This window comes from Rhipicephalus sanguineus, chromosome 4 (genome assembly GCF_013339695.2).
Source record: "Rhipicephalus sanguineus isolate Rsan-2018 chromosome 4, BIME_Rsan_1.4, whole genome shotgun sequence".
Lineage (NCBI taxonomy): Eukaryota > Metazoa > Arthropoda > Arachnida > Ixodida > Ixodidae > Rhipicephalus > Rhipicephalus sanguineus.
The window spans coordinates 3,863,373-3,884,463 of record NC_051179.1 but is presented as its reverse complement, the minus strand read 5'-3'; the positions used below and the strand labels follow the sequence as shown (position 1 = coordinate 3,884,463).

The 21,091-nt window shown below is 48.5% G+C and overlaps 1 protein-coding gene across 2 annotated transcripts in view; it reads left to right on the top strand.

Annotated features, from left to right (window-relative positions):
- LOC119389302 (monocarboxylate transporter 12) overlaps positions 1-21,091 on the top strand; it is a 372,577-nt gene that overhangs the window by 73,982 nt on the left and 277,504 nt on the right. The window lies entirely within an intron of this gene.

Here is a 21,091-nt window from a genome sequence, read left to right as displayed (position 1 = left end):
TTCGCATAATGCGACAGAGAGCTGCATGATTTCCGCATTATGTGGTTTTCCGTAAGCTGCTGTTGTCCGCATATTTCCGCATGATATGGCACTTTCCATAAGCTGGGGATGTCCGCATCTTTCCGCACGATATGGAGCTTTCCATAAGCTGGGGATGTCCGCATCTTTCCGCACGATATGGCTTGCCGTAAGATGCGGATTCCGCATCATGCGGCTTTCCATATTCCAATAATTCCGTATGTACGGATCCGCATATACGGATCGTTTCAGTAGGGTATGTCGACACCACCACGACCACCACTGACGACCGACACGAGAGTTTGCGAGTAGCCGACGATGTGACGCTCCCGCCGAGATCCTGCTGCCTTGTGTCTATATCATGTAAGCACCCGTGTCATAAGGATGTGATAGCGGAGCAAATAGCTACGCTATTGCTTACGCAAGGTGTTACCGTCGCGAGAGGCGTTCTGGCACTAGCTGGTGGGCAGGCAGAAGTACTCCTCACCAACTTCAGCAACTAGCGCCGTCCCATCCAAAAGGGTACCGCGATTGCCTACTACGACGACATCGACCAAACGAGAGATTGTTTCGCTTTGCAACCTCACGACGCGACCACGCCTGCCTTGACGCCTTTGTCTGTCGACATCTGTTCTACTCTGTCACCCTGTGATACGCAGCGCCTACTGGAACTGATACACCAGTTCGAAGATTGTTTTTCGTGTACATCAAAGGTCAGGCAAACACCATTGACCAAGCACCGAATCGTTGTTGAAGATAACACGAGACCAATCCGACAAAATCTCTACCTTGTGTCTCCGAAAGAACGCGAGGAGATTCAAAAGCAAGTACAGCAGATGCTCCAGGATGACGTCATACAGCCTTCAAAAAGTCGTTGGGCATCCCCCGTGGTATTGGTTAAAAAGAATGACGGCAGCTTGCACTTCTGTATAGATTACCGCAAGTTAAACCAAGTCACGAAGGAAGACGTTTACCTGCTGCCACGCATAGACGATTTTCTGGATAGACTGCGGCATGCACGCTATTTCTCATCAATGGACCTACGAAGCGGCTATTGGCAGATAGAGGTCGACAAGCGCGATCGTGAGAAAACGGCCTTCGTGACGCCTGACGGTATTTATGAATTTAAAGTCCTTCCATTCGGGTTATGCTCAGCGCCAGCCACTTTTCAGCGTTTAATGGACACCGTACTATCAGGCCTGAAATGGCAAACATGCTTGGCATATCTAGACGACGTTATTGTCTTCTTAGCTACAATTGAAGAACATCTAAGCCGGTTATTCACAGTTCTCCAAGCTATCCTTTCGGCTGGCCTGACGTTAAAACCAGAAAAATGCCATTTTGGTTTCAGTGAGCTTTCCTTCCTATGCCACGTCGTAAGTCACGAGGGTGTTCCACATGACCCAGACAAAATAGACGCTGTTGCAAACTTTCCTGCACCACACGACAAAAAAGCAGTAAGGCGCTTCTTAAGACTATGTCCCTATTACCGAAGATTCATCGCGGACTTTTCGTCTATTGCGGCACCTTTGACACGACTCACACGAGAGGATGTTCCCTTTCTTAGGGGCAAAAAGGAACAAATGGCCTTTAATGACTTACGTCAACGCCTCCAAACACCTCCAGTTCTTGCGCACTTTGACCAAGAAGCGCCAACAGCACTTCACACCGACGCCGGCAATGTAGCCCTGGGCGCCGTACTGGCACAGTGGCAAGACGGCACTGAAAAAGTGATAGCCTATGACAGCAGAGCTTTCTGTCGCACCGAGGAGAACTATACTCCACTACCGAGAAGGAATGTCTCGCTGTGGTGTGGGCAGTTATCAAATTTCGTCCATATTTGTACGGGCGCTCATTCAAGGTCGTCAGCGATCACCATTAGCTCTGCTGGCTCACTAACCTGAAAGATCCATCTGGCCGTTTGGCGCGCTGGAGTCTTCGGCTTCAAGAATTTGATATGACCATAACTTATAAATCAGGAAAGAGGCATACTGACGCCGACTGCCTCTCGCGGTCGCTCGTCGAGCCTGCCGCTATTTATGACGAATCCATGGACGCCGCATTCTTCGAAGTCGTCAACACGGCCACTATTTCACAAGAGCAGCGCGGCGACCTAGAGCTGCTTCCACTCATCGATTTCTTGGAAGGACGACTTAAAGACGTGCCGCGATTTTTTGCCAGATGACTGCCGTCTTTTTGTTTACGGAAAGACGTTCTCTACAAGAAGAACTTTTCTCCAACCGGCAGCGCATACTTGCTCGTCGTGCCTTCATCATTGCGAAAAGAAATTTTGGAAGCCTGCCATGACGAGGCCACTTCCGGTCACCTAGGCTACACCCGAACATTGTCCCGACTGCGACGAAAGTACTACTGGCCAAAACTACCTGCTGCTGTAAAACATCACGTCCAGACTTTTGCTGACTGCCAAAGACGCAAAGCGCCCCCCGGTAAACCAGCTGGCCTGCTACATTCTGTCGAAGTACCAGCAAGGCCATTCGCCCTAATTGGAATGAATTTCCCGGGCCCATTCCCAACTTCTACCGCCGGGAACCGATGGATCATTGTCGCCACTGATTACCTGTCTCGCTACGCGGAGACTAAAGCTATGCAGGGGGGCACAGCAGCAGAAGCGGCTCACGTCTTCATCGAAAACGTCGTCCTTCGGCACGGCGCCCCAACAGTGGTCATCACAGACAGAGGAACTGCCTTCACGGCGGAACCTTTGGAGTCGGTTCTCAGGCTCAGCGGTACAGCTCACCGGAGAACAACTGCGTACCATCCCCAAACAAGACCCTCGCAGATATGCTCTCCATGTACACCAACACGGAACATAAAACCTGGGACGAACTCTTGCCTTACGTGACCTTCGGCTATAATACCGCTCGACAGGAAACTACTGGAATGACACCGTTCAGTTTAATCCATGGTCGCGAAGTGACGGCAACGTTGGACGCTATGCTGCCGCACGAGCGTGACGACATTGATACTGACGCCGAAGAATTTACTCAGCGCGCCGAGGAAGCCAGACAGCTTGCCCGCGTGCGCATTTGTCATCAGCAACATAAAGATGCGAAACGGTACGACCTGCGACACAGATTCGTTAGCCCAATACGTCGACGCGGACTTTCTGAAAAGCTGCTGACACGATACTTTGGTCCATACAGAGTCATCCGACGCTTGAACGACGTGAACTACGAGGTCGTTCCCGACAGTGATTGCAGTTCGAGTCGCCGGAAGCATTCAACCGAAGTCGTGCATGTCGTGCGGATGAAACCGTACCTGTCCAGCTAACTCTGGTTGGGTTCCAGTGCATATGTGCGCGCTTTTCAAAGTAGAGCGCTTAGGCTGTGCATCGGGACGATGCCTCTTTCGGAGGGAGGCAAATGCCACTTGCGCGCTGCGAGAAAGACGAAAGCGCAAAGGGCTCATACGCGTCATACAAGAGCCAGAAAGAAGAAAGAAAAACTCGCTGGCGCGCGGTATTAAAAAGACCGACCTGCTGCTCTTCTCTCGATCTTGGCGTCACGACCTCTCTCTTGACGTCGCGACAATATGAATCTTACAGCTTTTCGCTGCACCGATTCGAGTATATCTATGTTAGCTTTTGTGTGCGGGTCCCAGACAGCCGACGCGTATTCTAGTATTACGTCCGTTTTATGTGCGAGTATAGTCTCGCGGGTTGCCTTAGCTAGTGCCCGTCTTAAGTAACCTAATTTTCTGGAACCCTTTTTCTCAATATAAGATAGATCTTCGTTCCATCTTAAATCTGGTGCGATGAAAAGGCCAAGGTACGTATACTGCGAGAAGAAAGACAAGGAGTGATTGCCTAGGTTGTATTGGAATTTTAAATGATCCCTTGAGCGCGTTGTGGTCATCGCTACAATTTTTTTCGAGTTTATGTTGATTTGCCATTTTGCGCACCAATCTTGAATTTTGGATAAAGAGTTGTTTAAGAGAATTTGGTCGCTGCAAGCTTTAACTTCTTGATAAAGCACGCAGTCGTCTGCGAAAAGCCTTATCTTAGTGGAATGTCACGGACGATATCATTTATAAAAAGCAAAAAGAAAAGAGGCCTCCCTGAGGTATGCCGCATTGGACCGGCGTGGACGACGCCGACCATGACGCACTCGTGCCTGCAGCTCAAGTATTCTTCGATCCAAAGAGTCATTTTTCAGAATTGGTTTTAGTTTGATAAGTCGCTTACGCTGTGAAACGTGGTCAAACGCTTTTTCAAAATCAAGAAATATATCAATTTCGCTTTGTTTGTCCAAACCAATGGCAAGGTCATGTACCATTTCAAGCAGTTGCGTAACATGCCGCGTCGAAGCCGTGCTGACGACTGTCTTTTATATTGTTGCTTTCGATGAACACACAAGGGTGCTTGAATATTATGTGTTCTAGAACTTTAACACACGCATAACAGTGATACTGGCCTGTGCGCGGAGGGTATGGACTGGTTTGCTTTTGTTTTGGTATGGGAGTTATTTTGGCTTAACGCCAGTCATGGGGAAGTTCTGCAGCAAGGCTGAAAGTTGGGCTAGTTGGTGATACATAATGGGCAAAAACAGCGTGGACGGGACGAAGAAAACGATACATAGAACAAGCGCTGGAAGTTCTGCTCGAGAAAGGGATTTGCGAAATATTAGGCTGAGGTACTTGGAACATCATTCTGCGTAGCGCACTAAAAAGGCGTTCGGTATGTTGTCAATCCCACTGGATTTCTTCTCATCTAGCTTGAGCAAGAGGGAAAATAGTCCCTCTACTTGTATATTGTCAATTGGAGGCAAATCAGCAAACAAAAGAAACTCGGCTTATATGCCGTTATCATTAGTGAAAACTGAGAAGCAGTATTCATTGATTATGCGCGCTACTTCTGAGCTCTTAGTCACAGCATTATTGTCTATGACAGGAGCAGATGCTGATTTTTTATTTGGCGATAGATACCTCCAGAATTTCGCCGGGGACGAAGAAATAAATTTCTTTAGCTGCACGTTAGGTAACACTGAAAGTAGAGTTAGGTAACACTGAAAATTGAAAACTAAAAAAATCACACCATCTCCCGCTAAAGGGGACCATGAGGCGATGCGAAGCCGGAGCACTTGCACGATCGCGTTCCGTTGGCGTTTGTTGGGCATGCTACCGACCTAGGGCATGCCACCAACCTGGCATCGTGGAAAGCGAAAAGGAACATTACGCGCGTCGTGTCTTCCCTCCAGCCTAGCCGTTAATTCCCACAGGGCGAGCGGGGAACGCGGTCGACAGGCGCGCGAGAGGGAGGCAACGTTGGAGAGAAGAGAGAGGGGGAGGGGACGCGCATGCGCTGGCTCTCATCGCGGCGCTGCGCAGGAGAGAATTTCGGCATGTCGAGCACGCATTTCAGAGGAGTCACTAGAAGCAAGCGCTGGACTGAACGCGCGCAGCGCTCTACCACTTGAAGGAGAGGAGACTAGAGGAGGAGAGTAACACACGTGCCACGAGAGCAGAAGCGAGAACGCAGGAGAAGCGCAAGCAGGTGCTGGGAGAGAAGTGGAGATAGGTACTACTTGTAGGCGCGCGCGCAGGGAAACGTGTGGCTTCTGTAGCTTCTACAGTACTACCAAGAGAAGTTGTCGCCGAGTGTAGACGAGGCAGCCTAAAGTATGCGCGCGCGACGCCAGCGCCGGATGCTCCCCTGGTGCGCCGCTGAAAACGTCGAAGGTCGTCGGCTCACGCGCGTGTTCGGCGGAGCGCGTGCTGCCGGTGATTGCGTTTCCACTTTACAAGGAAAGCCACGTCATTCCACAAGTCGGTGCGCACCCTTCTTATAGACCAGAACACAGCGAATTCCATGCGCATCGCCATATTTGCATTGTGCGTCGCGCCATCTATCGCTCACGCGACGAAACAACACGCGCGGGCTGCCACGCCAGCAGACGCTACACAGAGCAAACGTGAAATTCCCGAAACTCAGCCCGTCGGAGAGCGTGTTTCGCGTCTCTTCTAGCCTGGACATTTTCGCTGATTCTATTGGAACATCAAGAACATCTTGCTCATGCCAGTCCACAATGTATACAGTACGTGCTGAGTGGGCTGCGGAAGCAACCTCGTCAGATACGTACGCTGTTACATTTGTAAAAAAAAGGTTTTCGCTGTAGTACGCGTGAATCGCAATTGCAGTGCAGCTCGCGAAAGAGTGAAACGATGTTTTGTTGCTCCATATTACAAGTTGTGCACAAGGTTTTGTGAAAGCTCATCATTTCAGCATGCATCGCGTAATAATTAGCGTGCAGTTTACGGCAGGGGCGTAGCCAGAAGTATTTTTCGGGGGGGGGGGGGGGGGTTCAACCATACTTTATGTATGTTCGTGCGTGCGTTTGTATGTGCGAATGTATACATATACGAAAGCAAAACTGAAAAATTTCGGAGGAGATTGAACCCCCCCTGCCCCCCCCCCCCCCCCCCCTGGCTACGCCCCTGCTTTACGGGTAGTTTCGAGGAACGCAATTTTTTTTCACGAGCGCTCTTACAATAATGCGTCTTGCTCACAAAAGCGTGCTATCAGAGAGTATAACCTTCAGTATCGTTCAGCGATCCCTTTTGGAAGCTACCTGAGCGATTTTATTCTTTTAACGATGGTGCTTTACAAGCGAAACTGTTACTCTTAGTTAAGCCGGTTAGCTACGCCTGCGACGTAAAGAACACTGGCGCGAGTACTGTTTACTTACGTGCCAATATATGTATTATGTGCAGCTTGATGCCTCATGTCCAAATAAATTCGGGGACATGAAACACTGAAATGAAAGCACGAAATTCTGGCCAGCTGTTGAGGAGCACCGTGCCATTTATTACCTTTTGAAGACGAAATCTCGAAGGCGTGCATGCCATCAAAAGCACTAAAGCTTAATACTACGTTGAAATTGGCAAAGCATGCTGATTGCTTGTGCTTGAAAGCACTACCTTGCACTAGATTTTCGTCAAAGGAAACGCTCAAAGGTATGAAGTGCACCCCCACACAAAGCTGACGCCTGCCTTCAACCCAGCTGCGTGTCACGCAAATTAGGTTCGCAAAATGAAATAGGTGGGCATCACGCCGCAGAAAACACACAGTTAATGCACTTACTCGCGCATTTTCACTCGGCTCCTAGTTTTTTTGCTTGAATCACAGTTATCCACTCGCGGCGAAGCTGAAAACACCGCACCGGCACTATTTCCGTGGCGCGTCGTAATCGTCGCCGGCAACGCTAATATCCTCTTGTTGCGCCGCTTGTTTTTGCATCCAAAGAAGACACAGTAGTGCCCAGACGAGCTCTTATACACTGAAGCGGCGTGAACGGGTACTTTTTCGCACTTTAATGCCTCAGAACTGCAGCCTGCGCTGTTTACTTGGTGCTGCCCGCGCGCGCCTTGGCAGCCCGGCGTCTGGGTGCGAGAGTATCCGCTCGGCTCGCCAGCAGCCTGGGTGCGAGACAGGCTTGCTCTGGTGTATACCGAGTAGTGCCATCAGCCTTGAGTAGATTATAAGCACTGAATAGAACTTTGAAACTGCATATTGAAGGGAAATTTTGCACAAGCAAAACAAGCGCCAAGCTGTGCGCATATTGAAATGGTCATTTATTTTGCGCACCTTATTTTGATCGTTGTCGTACGGCAGACCGAGTGGTCCTTACGCATACAGCAATAAAGTTTAGTCGACTCCTTTCATATCGTCGCGTCCGTTCAGTACCTTCAGGAAAGAGCAGACTGGAGCGCCAGCTGCTGTGAAAACCCGTTGTGGTACTGCGCATAGCGCGAACACAGAGATCGCGATTGCGTATCTGCACTGGTGCTCTCCGATAATCCAACTTACGGCCTGCGAGACAGTAAGGCAGCCGCGTGACATCTGTATCGTAGATTCATCACACAAGTGCACAAATGGCGATAGTATTTCTTATCGTTACTAACTCGATTAGTTTATTCTGATAAGCCTTTGAAAGTCCTTGTATCATTTATTGTACGCTGTGCTTACCAAAACAAAGACCATTTCTGATCGTTTTATATGTCGTTCATCCACTGTATGAAGACAAACATTTTTGTACCTCGTAAAAGCGGGCGCTCAAGCTACTTAACTTTTCCGTTTTATTTCAAACGTGTAAAGAGGGCACATTGGTGGAACGGGTATTGCTGCATTCCGTTCTTTCTAGACATTGACTACTGTGTACAAAGTCATTGTAATTGGTTACAGAAAAATCTCGCCCGTGTTTCTGAGGTAAAGCAGGACAAAATGTTACCATTCGCTCAAGTGCTGCTAGACGAAACAGTGTGTGTGTGTGTGTGTGTGTGTGTGTGTGTGTGTGTGTGTGTGTGTGTGTGTGTGTGTGTGTGTGTGTGTGTGTGTGTGTGTGTGTGTGTGTGTGTGTGTGTGTGTGTGTGTGTGTGTGCGTGCGTGCGTGCGCGCGCGTGCCTGCGTGCCTGCAGCAGTCGTGTTCTTCACATTGTTCTATTTTCAGAAACCGCAGGACCAGAAAAACAGCCCACCTTAAACTTGGAGAGAACTTATGTGCAAAAACGGAACAGAGAACCTAGCAAACGCGAGCGCACCTTTCGCCCTTCTGCATTGGCAACAGCAGTTTATAATTAGAGCAGAGAATAAAACAGCGCGGCGAGAACAAGGGCAACAAAAGAACGAAGCTCTTGTCCCATCGTTCTCTTCGTGGCGTTTCATCCTCTGCCCTTGTGCACTTAACCCCAAAAATCATTTACCAAGAAGCCCAGCTCAAAATCCGTTTCCGGGAGGACACGCCCGTTTTCGGGTGTTTTCATGCCAAACTGGGGTAGGCATGAATTAGTGCATGCTGGTTGCGTCATTTATCAACGTCATATGCACACACGTTTTGAAGCACGGCGACTTTTCTTGCGTGTGTTTTCGTACCGAGGTCGCAGACGTTCTCGTCGTAAGTGTTCCGCGCGATCATGGCGGTATTTCTAAGGCGCACTAATTAATTTTCCACCTTTCATTTTCTCGACCACCTGGGCATTACCATCGCCAAAAGGGTGGCTTTCTTGGCCAGTCTCTTGACAAACGTGCTCTACACCATCTTCGCCGACCCCGCGAAAACACGAGCTGCAGTTCAATTCAACACTACAGCAAGCGCAGCGCGAGGTTAACGCGCAAGCACGCTCACATGAGCACGCGCACTGCTGCTCAGCACAGCTCGAGAGAGCGCTGATGTGGTCGGGGGCCAGGGGATAAGCCGAGCTCAGGAGCCGGAGCTGATGACAAGAAATTTATTTACGTGACGATTTGGTAGCGTGTGTCTGGAACGTCTCGACGCTCGGGTTTTAAAGCCTTCCCCAGATTCCCTGTTGGAGAAAACCGTTGAGTCCAGGATAGTCCAATCAACAAGTTGTCTTCACCTCCGCCCCCAAAGCGTCCTTCCCACCCCGGAAAAGAGAGAAGCGGCACACCCGGCTCAAAGGTGAACAAAATACACAACGGGGCACCATATACACACAATGAAGGGATCGGCGCAAATTCCCCAAAACTGGCCGTGTTGTCAGGTGCAATCTTTGCCTGCCTCGATAGTGCCGCCGGCGCAGCAGACGGCCAGCTCCCGGCAGGGTCACAAAGCCATAAACGCACCGCGGAGTGTGAGAAAGGATGAGGGATCTCAGGCGCTCGGCTAATTGTCCGGTGCATCTCGCAGAACGTTGGACAAAGCAGTGCACAGGTGCCCGCTTCTTCCAAGCAGCCTTGACTGCAAGTACGCCTCATTTATATGGAACCCGCACCAGATGTATCTTATTAACAAATTAGGATCTTTGCAAAACAAGGCAGCGCGCTTTATTACAGGTAATTATTCACAGCAATTAAGCATCACGAAAATAGAGCGTGACCTCGGTCTCATTTCATTTCAGACTAGAAAGAAAATATGCCTGTTAGCCTTTTTCCATCAGCTTTTCCACCAACCAAGTACTTTCCCTCACGCTCACATCTTACCCGCCAAAAAGATTTTTCAACGCAACAATCACATACTTAAGGTTGAACAACCTTTTCCACGTACTAACCTATTACAGTTTTCATGCCTGCATCTAGCCATTTCAGAATGGAATAGTCTCCCAAGTAATATAGCCGAAATAACTGATCACTCTGCATTCAAGGTAGCTCTAAATGAGGCGTTGGAGCAAGTAAAATCTTAAAAAACTTCCTTGCCATATTGTTGCGATGCCTGAATATGCAGGTCATATGACGTAAGTTTATTTTTTGTATAACGTAGGAAATGCTGTGCGATGATGTAAGACGAGAAGCAGCGTACTACTAGCAAATTTTCTCTTCAGCGTTCTTCTCTTCTTTTGTTTTTTGTTTTCTATTTACACTTTTTGGATGTTCCTACCCAGCACCTCCACCACTTATGAGGAACCGCTTTATTCGAGTCTAGCTCGAGCTGTTCTACAATGATGATGATATATACAGATGAGGAAGTTGCACAAATGATGATGATATGTCGAGATGACAAAGAAGAGTCACTGATTTGCTGCGCTCACAATATGAATTGTTACACCCCCCTATGTAACTTCCACTTCGGGCCCTTAGGGTAAATAAATAAAAAAGAAACAGCTCACGCCCAGACCATAAAACCGTCATACACGGCCGGGTGGGTCCAAAGCGATCGACGAGCGGAACTGACAGCTTTTAAGGGTTCAGGACACCACCGCCGTGCTGTCGCTGCATCAGGCACACTTATTCGGGGAATGCTGACGGTGAAGAAAGCAGGGCAGATGCCGCCGAATCATTCCAACGGCCGAGCGGAGCCTAGCCGTGAAAGCCGATCATAACAGCGCCTAGAAGAGCGCATGCGCAGAAAACGAGAGGGGGAGACAAAGAGAGCCGCAATGTAAACAAAGCGCCGGTGGAGAGACGTGCGCGAACGCATTACGACACTTCCGAAAAAGGGGGCACTTTTCACGAAAGCGCAGCAGCGACCCCTGACCCAGGTTTTCTCATCTATATTTCAGCCTTCTTCTAGTTAGGGCTCCGTTTTTTTCGGTGTTTATATTTCTTGAATATCGGCGGGCGTTTATCGGAGTCTATATTTTTGGCGGACATTCGGCATTTATCGGAGTTTATTTCTCGTAAATCCCCAGTTCTCCGAAATTTGGAGTTTTGCATTATTCTCAAAACCCCAAAATTTTATATCAATTCATATCTGAACACTAAAACATCAATACACACGAAGCACATCTTATGGCGTTTTTCACTGGGAGATCCAGAGCGGCCGCTGAAATCCCGGAGCGAGCACTCGGATTTCATGAAGCAAATCTGCCAGTGGAACACGGAAATGCTCCGCGGGGGAACGCCCCGGAAGTCACGTGAACCGGTTACGGAAACAATTCTTTTTTCCGCTCTCTAGATTTCTATGGCAACTTTGGCCGCCACTGCAAGGCACGCATTTCGACCACACAGTCGCGAACAGCAGGGATACAATTTTGTTGTTATTGTGGCAGAATAGCGGGGAGGCAAAACTTTCTTTAGTAGGTTGGACGACGACAGAGAATCAACACGTCCGCTAGGTTTGAACGCATTTACAGTGCTCTCGTAGAGAGGGAAAAAAAGGAAAATAGAAATACAGAAACACAAGCACAGTCAAAAGAGTTTTTCTCTGCACCCCGCAGGTGCAGCAGACTTGGAGAACAGTGGGAGAAAACGCTGCTTTCCCTGTGTTGGGTGACGGTCCCTATGGCTTTCAGTATTCTTTCACGGAGTGGGCGTGTAGGTCGTAAAACGACGATGTCAAGGACGTTCTCCGCTCTTACCGTACTCGTAGTCGCCTCCAAATTGCGGGCCGCTTCGGTCGCAACCCCGAAAACGAGTCCCCCCGGGTTGCCCTTCTTCCTCCTTTTCGCCACGGGGTCCTCCAATTAAAAAGCTACTCCGAAGTGGGGGGCTGCTTCCCAATATCAGGGTTGCCAGGTTGGGCTATAAATAGCCAAATTGGGCTACTTTTTTGTGGACTTGGAGGGATTTTTAGTCGTTGGCTATTTGGCTACATTTGGGCTATTACCTGCCTTCGCTTGAAACGCTTGTTTTCCGATGCCTTTTCTCCTCTTTAGTGGTTGTTGTGCCTCAAGTTCGTTGTGAATCAAGTGTTTACGTACACAGTTATCTTTCCTTCACTCTTTCTACTATCTTTTCCTTGGCATTTTGCATTATTTAGGTATCAGCAGCCTCCACCATACAGTTACGGTAGTCAGTAATAATGAATTCATTCCCTTCCTTTGAAGGCGAAGCTTCTTTTGCCGGGTTTCGCGTTGCTGCTGAGTCGCTCCCTCTGACAGCGGACAAATTTGTGGATTTAAATACAAAGTGTCAATGAAAGCACACACGAAGTAACTTCATTGGGTTCTCCATTCCTTTGGCTACGATCATCACATTGTGGCTGGCGTCACTTCAAAGAAAACAAATTAATAAAGCAACAAGAAAATAGAAATGCCAGCAAATAAAGTGGCATTTCCTTTCTGTTGCCACTATCCGCACCACATACGCGATCTTGCATGGAGCAGCACACTTGGAGATATGCATATCATATGGGTCAGGGGCGTAGCCAGAAATTTTTTTCCGGGGGGGGGGTTCAACCATACTTTATGTATGTTCGTGCGTGCGTTTGTACGTGTGCGTGTATATATACGCAAGCAAAACTGAAAAATTTCGGGGGGGGGGGTTGAACCCCCCCAACCCCCCCCTTGGCTACGCCCCTGATATGGGTAACTCCCCACAAAAGGTATTGATTTCTCTTTTAATACTGCTTCATTTTTTTTTGTTTTATTCATGTGAAACTATCTCTGCACAAAAAATAATAAATAGAAGTTTTTTTTTTTCATATTTACTCTTTGGCTATTTTGGGCTATTTTTTATTAATTACGTTTGGCTACTTTTGGGCTATTAATGGGCCGAAATTTGGCGGGTAGCTCTCAGAGTACCTGGCAACCCTGCCCAATATTCGACAAATACAACAGTTGTGTTGCGAGCATGGACGAGCCCATGGAACTCACTCCGGCTGTGCGTCGCCTGTTGCTGGGCGTGCTTAGGAACGGCGGGAACGATCTCAGTGGTAAGTGCTACGTACTTCACACTGATAATAAATTCTGTCCTTAATGATAACTCTTGATAGCTCCGCGTGAAGGCTGGTCACATAGACGTACGGTATGTAGGTGCACGTGGCAACGGCCGCAATCGGCGCTCGCAAAAATGGGGAACGTTCTGAGCAGGATTTTTTTCCATCTGAGTAGTTACGTACCTGCCGCCTTAGAAGTCCTACTGCTTTAGAATATCACAGGTGCGTCGGAATTTTCTTAACGTTCACCAAGCATATCTTCTCCGAGAGGCTCCGAGAAAGCTTCCCGAAAGAAGCCTTCGTACAGCACCTGCGTCTCTTCGCAGTCTTCTTCGTTGGAGCTGGACGAGCTGCTGGAACTGCTCTCGTCGCTAGATAGAAGTTCCACCCCAGCAGCAAACGCAGCCATTTTGCGAAGCTCAGCCGCTCAGCGAACGCACAATGACGGATGTGACGTATGCTGCCCGTCGTGTTTTCGCCCGAATCCGCCACTTGGCGGCGGAGCAAGTGAGAGCAATCCGCCTCGGAGCGAGTTGCCCTGAAACTACCAGTGAAACGCGCGGACCCGCTCCGAATCTACCAGTGAAATTCAGATTCGTCGCCACGGAGCAAAAAAACCTGCTCCGGATCTCCCAGTGAAAAACGCCATTAATTTTTCAAGAGGGTTGGAATACACAAAAACATATGTGCATAAGCGGAATATTTGCACACAAAACACCATTATTTGTGCGTATAACATCCTTAGCTTAAAGCTTATTGTAAAACACGCAAGCATACTTTGGGAGGTTGCTGTCGGGGATCGGAGCGCGTTCCCTTCGGTTGACGACTCTCAGCTTTGAAAATGCCCTTTCAACGTTAGCGCTAGAAACAGGAAACGCCAGAAGACGGAGCGCGCAGCGAGAAAGCACTGGCAACTGGACATTGCGAAGTCTCCAAAACGACAGGGGTTCAACAACGTTACATATTTCACAGCACTGATAGTTCGCAAAATCAATCAGGAGCTGGTTCATGTCGTCAGTTTCAAGAAGCACTAATCGAAAAATAGGCGCATAGGTTTGGAACGCGCAGGCCAGCTCATCTTTCACATTTGGATTCCCAATTTGAACACAGTACCAAAACGATCCTTTGGTGTACTGGAGTTGATTGCACAGGTTCTTCTCAGATGTCTGTCTCCACTTTTCGGCGAGAGCAGCGTAGTATCCGTGAATGTCTGCGACAATCGTTAAGCCGTCATCCTGGTCAAGGAGGTCCAACAGACTTCTGACATCTGATGCGAAGACCTCGGTTGGATCGCGCCATTGACTGATGAGTGCGTGCAAACGAACCCCCAGTAAGGGATGAACTTGGTGTGCCAGGGTACTCTCTGCCTCAAGTTCCTTATTGATTGAGAGCACGGCAGACGAATTGGTCTTCAGAAACCTCATCGTAACGAGCAAGTCGTGCACAGCTTCAGGCGATGAAATAACTCTTGACCTTCTCACACTTCGTTCCCTTGGCTTCGTCGCTTCTCAAGAAAGACAAAATGGTGCTCCAGTAGTCCAAAATATCTTCCAGAGCTTCATAAAAAGAGAACCACCTCGACAAACATACAGTTTTCAGCGACTTGATGGGTATGCCCATGGCCAAGCACACAAGACCAAACTTACGGCGCAGCTCCTGCGACGATTTCAACAGGGCAGAAAAGTGCACGACAAAATTGTGAAATACGTTAAACGAGCTGGTCATGATTCCATCATCCGGAGTGTTGCTGAGTTGGTGGCACGGTTCTTTGAAGTGAAGCGCCTTGAATTCGGAGTTGGAGAGTTGCAAGTCCTTGTGAAGCTTCTGCATGTAGGAAGCTGAGTCGGAGCACAGTACAGCTGCGTCGCCTAATACAGCTACGCGCGGTAAACTTTAAATCGGTCAAACCAGGAGATGTATCAATGAGCGGTTAGAACTTGCCCTTTCGATAAAGAATGGAACCAGGTCATATTGGCCCTTGAAATCGGAGTTTATCGGATTAATTCGAATAGTCAAATGTTGTACCGGCGAATGTTTATCGCATTTCTTCGGATGAAACCAAACAGACGGCGCCCTACTTATAGTATATGTAGTATGGCAAGGGGTGGGAAAAGGAAGAGAGAGTCAGGGGCCGGGAGGGTTCGAACGACCCCGAAAATAATTTCTGGCTATGCCCCTGTTGAGAGTGGTGAGGAGGGTTTCCTCACTCTTCGCACCACTCGTACGTAGCTACCCATTTTTTTTCCTTTGCACGAGACGCCTGAACACGCAACTCTCACGGAGCCATGGTTGAAAGATATAGCAAAAAAAGACCAGCAGTTCAACTGCACGGATAATTACTCAGCTTTCTGCCGGCTTCATTTTTTTTTCTTTTTCCTCTCTGTGGCTTTAGTGAGGTAACCGAAAGAAATCTCTGCCATGAATGGGTCGGTTCGCGACAAAGACTCGGTGTGGGTCTCGATATACGCGACATGTACGAGAACTCATTACAATACTTTGTGGACTAACGAAATATGGGCAGATAATGCTATCAGACCGAAGAGCATTCCTGAAACCTACGGACCAGTGTTTGCGGCACAGCGTGGATGCAATCACAGGCTATTCTGTGTTGAAATGTGAAAGCTACAGCGACGACTGCACGAAGGCATCTGTAAAACTCTAAAAATTCATGCAATCGTTATTTTCAAACAGGTTTAAGTGACTGAAAGGCTAAAATGTAGTGCACCGCGGCCACTTCAGAGGCTCTTTCTTGGAACGTGGTTTTGTTCTGTCTGTGTGCTTTAACAGCGCTCGCCGTCGTTTGTGCACCAGAAAACTCCTCCAGTGGCCACAGGAATTGGCCAAGACGCACTACCGTGCGCAGCCGGTGTCAAATGAAATCAAACACGTGAAAGAGAGGGATTAAAGAGAAGAAGGCAGAAAGAGTGAAAGAAAGACACGAAAGAAAGTCAAGACGCGCAAGGCTTGGCGCAGCGAAGCTGGTCTTTAGGCTAAGGGCGGTGGCTGCTATGTTAACCTTTTGCTTTGTTCTAAGTAGCTTTTGTTATATTGCAACTCGGTTTGATATGTTGTAAGCAAGTTTTGCTAGATATATTCATTCTACAAAGACAGGGCGTGCAAACACGGACACAAGAGACAAGTCACGACACTACAAGCGCCAAACTAACAACTGAAGAGACGCACAGCGGTGGAAAAGAAAGAAGGCACGATAACTTATCTGCGCATGCCCATGCAATAGGCACACCTATCTATTCGGCACGCATGGGGGGTCTACGAAAAAGATTGGAATGAAAAAATTCGGCAGATCCCACGCACCGTGGGAGTCGATGTTATGCGAAGCATGCGGCGGGAAGGTGACTGTGGCGTAATTCTTTTTACTGAGCGAAACGTTACAAAATGACGCTAAAGATTTGTATAAATTTTATAAGCACACATATGTGTTGAAGAGCCGCATATGTGTTATATAACAAGTTGTTTACAGCTGGGTAACGCTGCCAACGGCAACGTGGGTATTAGCAACACCAGAAGCGGTAAGCTGATATGTAGTGCTTATACTTGTCGCTTATGATAGAGAACGCACTCAAGTTTCACGAACACTTGTGCATGTGTGGAAGAAGTTGTTGACAGTTCTTGAACAAGGCCAACATCACCGTGATCAGTGAGCACCAGCAGCTGGTCATGACTTGTTATCGGATCCGGTCGTGATAGCGGTGACGAGGGGTCCATGTGTAGTAAAGTATGAGGTACAGCTGTTGGAAATTGGGGATGCCTCGGTCATTTTGTCGACAAATTGTCTGTCGATATAGGTCGTCGAGGCTGGTAGGCCTGGACAGTGCCACGTAGACCAAGATCAGTGGATGGCGCTTGTCGTATTCGTAGACTACATGGACGTAAGTGGCCTACGTAGTCTAGTCTACAAAGCGGCTGTCAATCAATCTGGCATCATGCTCGGTCAGCATGAGGCCATCGCCCAACCTCGTAAGAAATGAAGAGGACACTGCGTCGTTCTTGCGGACTAAGTGCACTTTACGGTGCGATGAGGTGAATATCATAGGTAACTTTCGTTAATGTATTCCTCCGGGGTCGAGCAATGCTTCAATATAGCTTGCTGAATCACAGGAACAAGTACAATGTTTATTAGACTGCTATAAAAGCGGAGCCAGCACTGAAACCACCGACATTAATCTGATATGGCGCCTGTATCGTAGGAGTACACATCATCGGAGTATCATGTAGTGTTTATTGCTTGCTTGCAAAAATAGATAGCCAGCACCACAATCACAGTTGACGTTGCACTGACAAAAACGCCTGCAAGGCTGTTATAGGTGCGAAGCATCTTACAGCGGAGTTCAAACCGGTGGTGGTGGTGGTGGTGTGCTGCGGGACCACCCTTACTGAGCATGCGCATACCCTGGCCACACACCTCTCCACTCCCCCTCACCACTCCTCCTCTCCACTTCCCCTTTCCCCCTCTTTACTCACCCTCTCTACTTCCCTTCTCCACTTCCCATCCCCCTCTCCACTGTCCCTCTCCCTCTCCACTCTTCCTCTAAAATGCGGGCTAGACATGCCGAAATTATCTTTTGTGCAACGCCGCGATGAGCGCCAGCGCATGCGCGTCCCCTCCCCCTCTCTCTCCTCTCCTACGCTGCCCCCCTCTCGCGCGCCCGTCGACCGCGTTCGCCGCTCGCCCTGTGAGAATTAACGGCCAGGCTAGAGGGAAGACAAGACGCGCGTAGCGTTCCTCTTCGCGTTCCACGACGCGAGGTCGGTAGCATGCCCGACGAAGGCATACGGAACGCGATCGTGCAAGTGCTCCGGCTTCGTATCGCCTCATGGTCCCCTTTAGCGGGAAATGGTGTAATTTTCCACACCAGTTTATAGACCTGGGGTGGGGTCTGTGGTAGAATACCTAATTGCCACGCAGAATGCTTGTGTTTGATTCCTGCTGGCATCGTAGTTTTAATTCTTTGCAATCGTCGGCTCAACGCTGCTGATGTCGGTTTTTCTTAACGCTCTCGCATTTAAGTTACCACTGTCTGTTCTCGCCGTTCCTGGGTAGATATAAACTGTCAATCACCAAGTGACGAAGCATTATTATATAAACAGAAGAGAATTCCGAGTGCCACACGCTAAGCTCAATAGAGCTCAAGCGGTAACTCTGAGATTGTTACAGACAGGCACTTACCCGAATCCAAACTTTATTAGCAAGATATATCCCGAAAGAGAGTTACAAATCAATTGCGAGAAGTGCAATAGCATCATTACTCCGGATCACATTCTTTGGCAGTGTCCTGTGGCTTTCACAGACTGTGACAAGGAAAGAGATTGGTGGCAGAGTCCTTGACAGTGGAGCTCTTTCAGATCAAGTTCAGGCCGTCCAGAAGGCCCACGATATGGCTGTAAGGTAAACCTTACTGTCCCAACGTGGGAGCCGCCTGCGTTAACTTAGGGTTGATCTTCAGGACCCCAATAAAGTTGATCATACCATACCTGTGGCGCATACCCGTACACCGCGGCGCGTGGTAGACGGGTATGTGCCACATGTGTCTGGAGGAAAGGGTTTGACGACGTACGCGACAGGATTTTCACGTTGTTAATGTCATGACCCGACAGTCATATTCGTCAAATCCTCTTACCCTCTCATGCCAACTTTGGTCTACACCAAACTAAGGGGGCGATCATGAGAACACCCAGACGTTGGCGGCTAGATAGATAGATACGTAGATAGAAACGCTCAAAGTGCCAAAGGTTCGCTAAGAAATGCTTCGCATTTAAAACGCGCCTGATGACTGAGGCATGGCATATCGCTATTAGTGGTAGCGCATGCGTGAGCCAACCGTTGATTAACTTGCATAAATGTGAAATCAAATGCCTTAACAGTTATCTTTCACGTAGACCACCACGTGTGCCGGACTGATATTACATGGGCAGCGCAGATAAGTTTTCGTGCCTTCTTTTTTTTTCCGCAATGGTGCTTCTCTTCAGTTGTTAGTGGGCATTTGTGGTGTCGTGACTTGTTTCTGGAGTCCGTGTTTGCACGTCCTGTCTGTTTAGAAGGAGCTTTTGCTGTGTTGTCGTGCTGGAGGATCTTCTCTGTGCCAAGCTTTGCGTGACTTCCCGCATTTTTTTAAAATGAATCACCGAGACAGTGTTAGAACCGTTTTATGTTGACAAGCCGGATGAATCTAGGAGCAGCCATCTTCGTCCCGTTCATCGCGCAGATCTTCGTCGCCATTAAATTCTCCTTCTATGTGTACAGGCTGGTTTGTGGGAAGGTTGTCTTGGCAAGGCGTGGCGTAATCGCTTCCAACTTCCCATGATAGCATCCAGTGACTTGATTGTTTTCCGAGGGCTTTCCCACTCAGCATTTTAGCCATCAGGGTCTTGTGATCGCTATGGTAAACTGGTAGTGGCTAGCACAGTTCGCGCAGAGTGTCCACATTAAAGTTGCTAAAGATCAGATCAATGCATGTTCCCCCTGGTGGCATGGGCGTTGGCAGGGGGGTGCAAAAAGGGCACTTGCCCCCACCCATCTACATTAGTGCTTTTCCCCTCTCCCAGCCGCGATGCAACAGGAGTTCGCGCCCCCCAAGACAAAATCGTGCCGGCACTCAAGCCTGGTGATCGTGGGTAGACATGCCAAACGAGCTTGTTATGTAATCGGATAGGCACTTTTCAGGCTTGATGTTGACACTCAAGTCGCCCACCACCAAACTCAGTCCTTCCTGATCTTGACCGAGACCAACCGTTTCACCTCGCTCCGGTTGGCATAGGGTATTATGCACAGTACAACAAAGTTAGGTCTTTCATTCAACTTGAGTGCCAACGCTTCTCCCCGTTCAAAGCCAGCAGCAGCCTTGCGTAGTTGGAATGTTGTCACGGGTATATGTCGAATCCATCCTCGGCATACACGCTGACTCCACCGGCAATTCTGTCAATGCTATCCTCATCAATTTGCATCCGGCTATTCCCCGCCTCGGTTAAGCATATCAGGGAAGTGGACCGTATCAAATCGTGATGACGTCAGTGGCATCGCTCTGTAGCGACCTGGCATTCAGTAGCGCTAGAGATTTCATTCGATGCAATGTCCTCCATAGCACTTCTGTAAGCACAAGCGAGCGTTTCCAATCTGGGTCACGACAGACATTTTACGCTAAGCTAAAACAGATTCGCTGCCTTGCTATGCGACACTGTACAATGCTATGCTGTCTTCTGTCAGCGTGCCTGGATAGCTGAGTGGCTGAGACGCTCGCCATTGGATCCTGGGTACATGATTTCGAATCCCCCCGCCTCGTGAGGAAAGTTTTGGCCAAGATTTCCTCTCGTCCTCTTTCTTTCTTTCCAGCTCTTTCTTTTTTCTTTCTGTTTCTCTCACCCCCTTGCTATACGCTGAATAAATCTGCGCACGTGTTCTGGCAGCGAAGCAGAAGATGAAGACGAAGAGGACGAAGAGAGCGCGCGTGCCGATTCATGAAGACACTATAGTTTTGGGTCACGGCATTTTACGCCGAGCTCTTCGCTGTTAAAGCGGAGACAAAACGGGAAAGAAAGAGAGAAACAAAGAAAGAACGAGAAAGAAAGGGAAATGAATTTAAGATAGAAAGAGCGACAAATATATAGAGAGAGAAAGAAAGAAATAGAAAGAAGGAAAAAAAGAACAAAGATATACAAGGAAGGCCACCCAGCTGCGCTCTTCTTCAGGCTTGGCACCACTAGTGCAAAGCTGCCGTAACTTTTTTTTTCTGAGGTGTTTTTTATCAGCCTTCAGCCATAAAGGACTGTCAGCGTCATGAACAGGGTGACCTTTATTCTGTATGTCTTGCTTTCAATAAGTCTTGCCTCTCTATATATATACATGCGACATAACCCCTCATTTAGTTCCCCAACCTTGTTTATGATAACAAAGTCATTTTCTGCTTCATACATATACCTTCTGCAATTGTCAATCTTTAGCATTTTTCTTGAGAGCCAGTACTGCTGATAATCCTTTTCACCTTCCATAT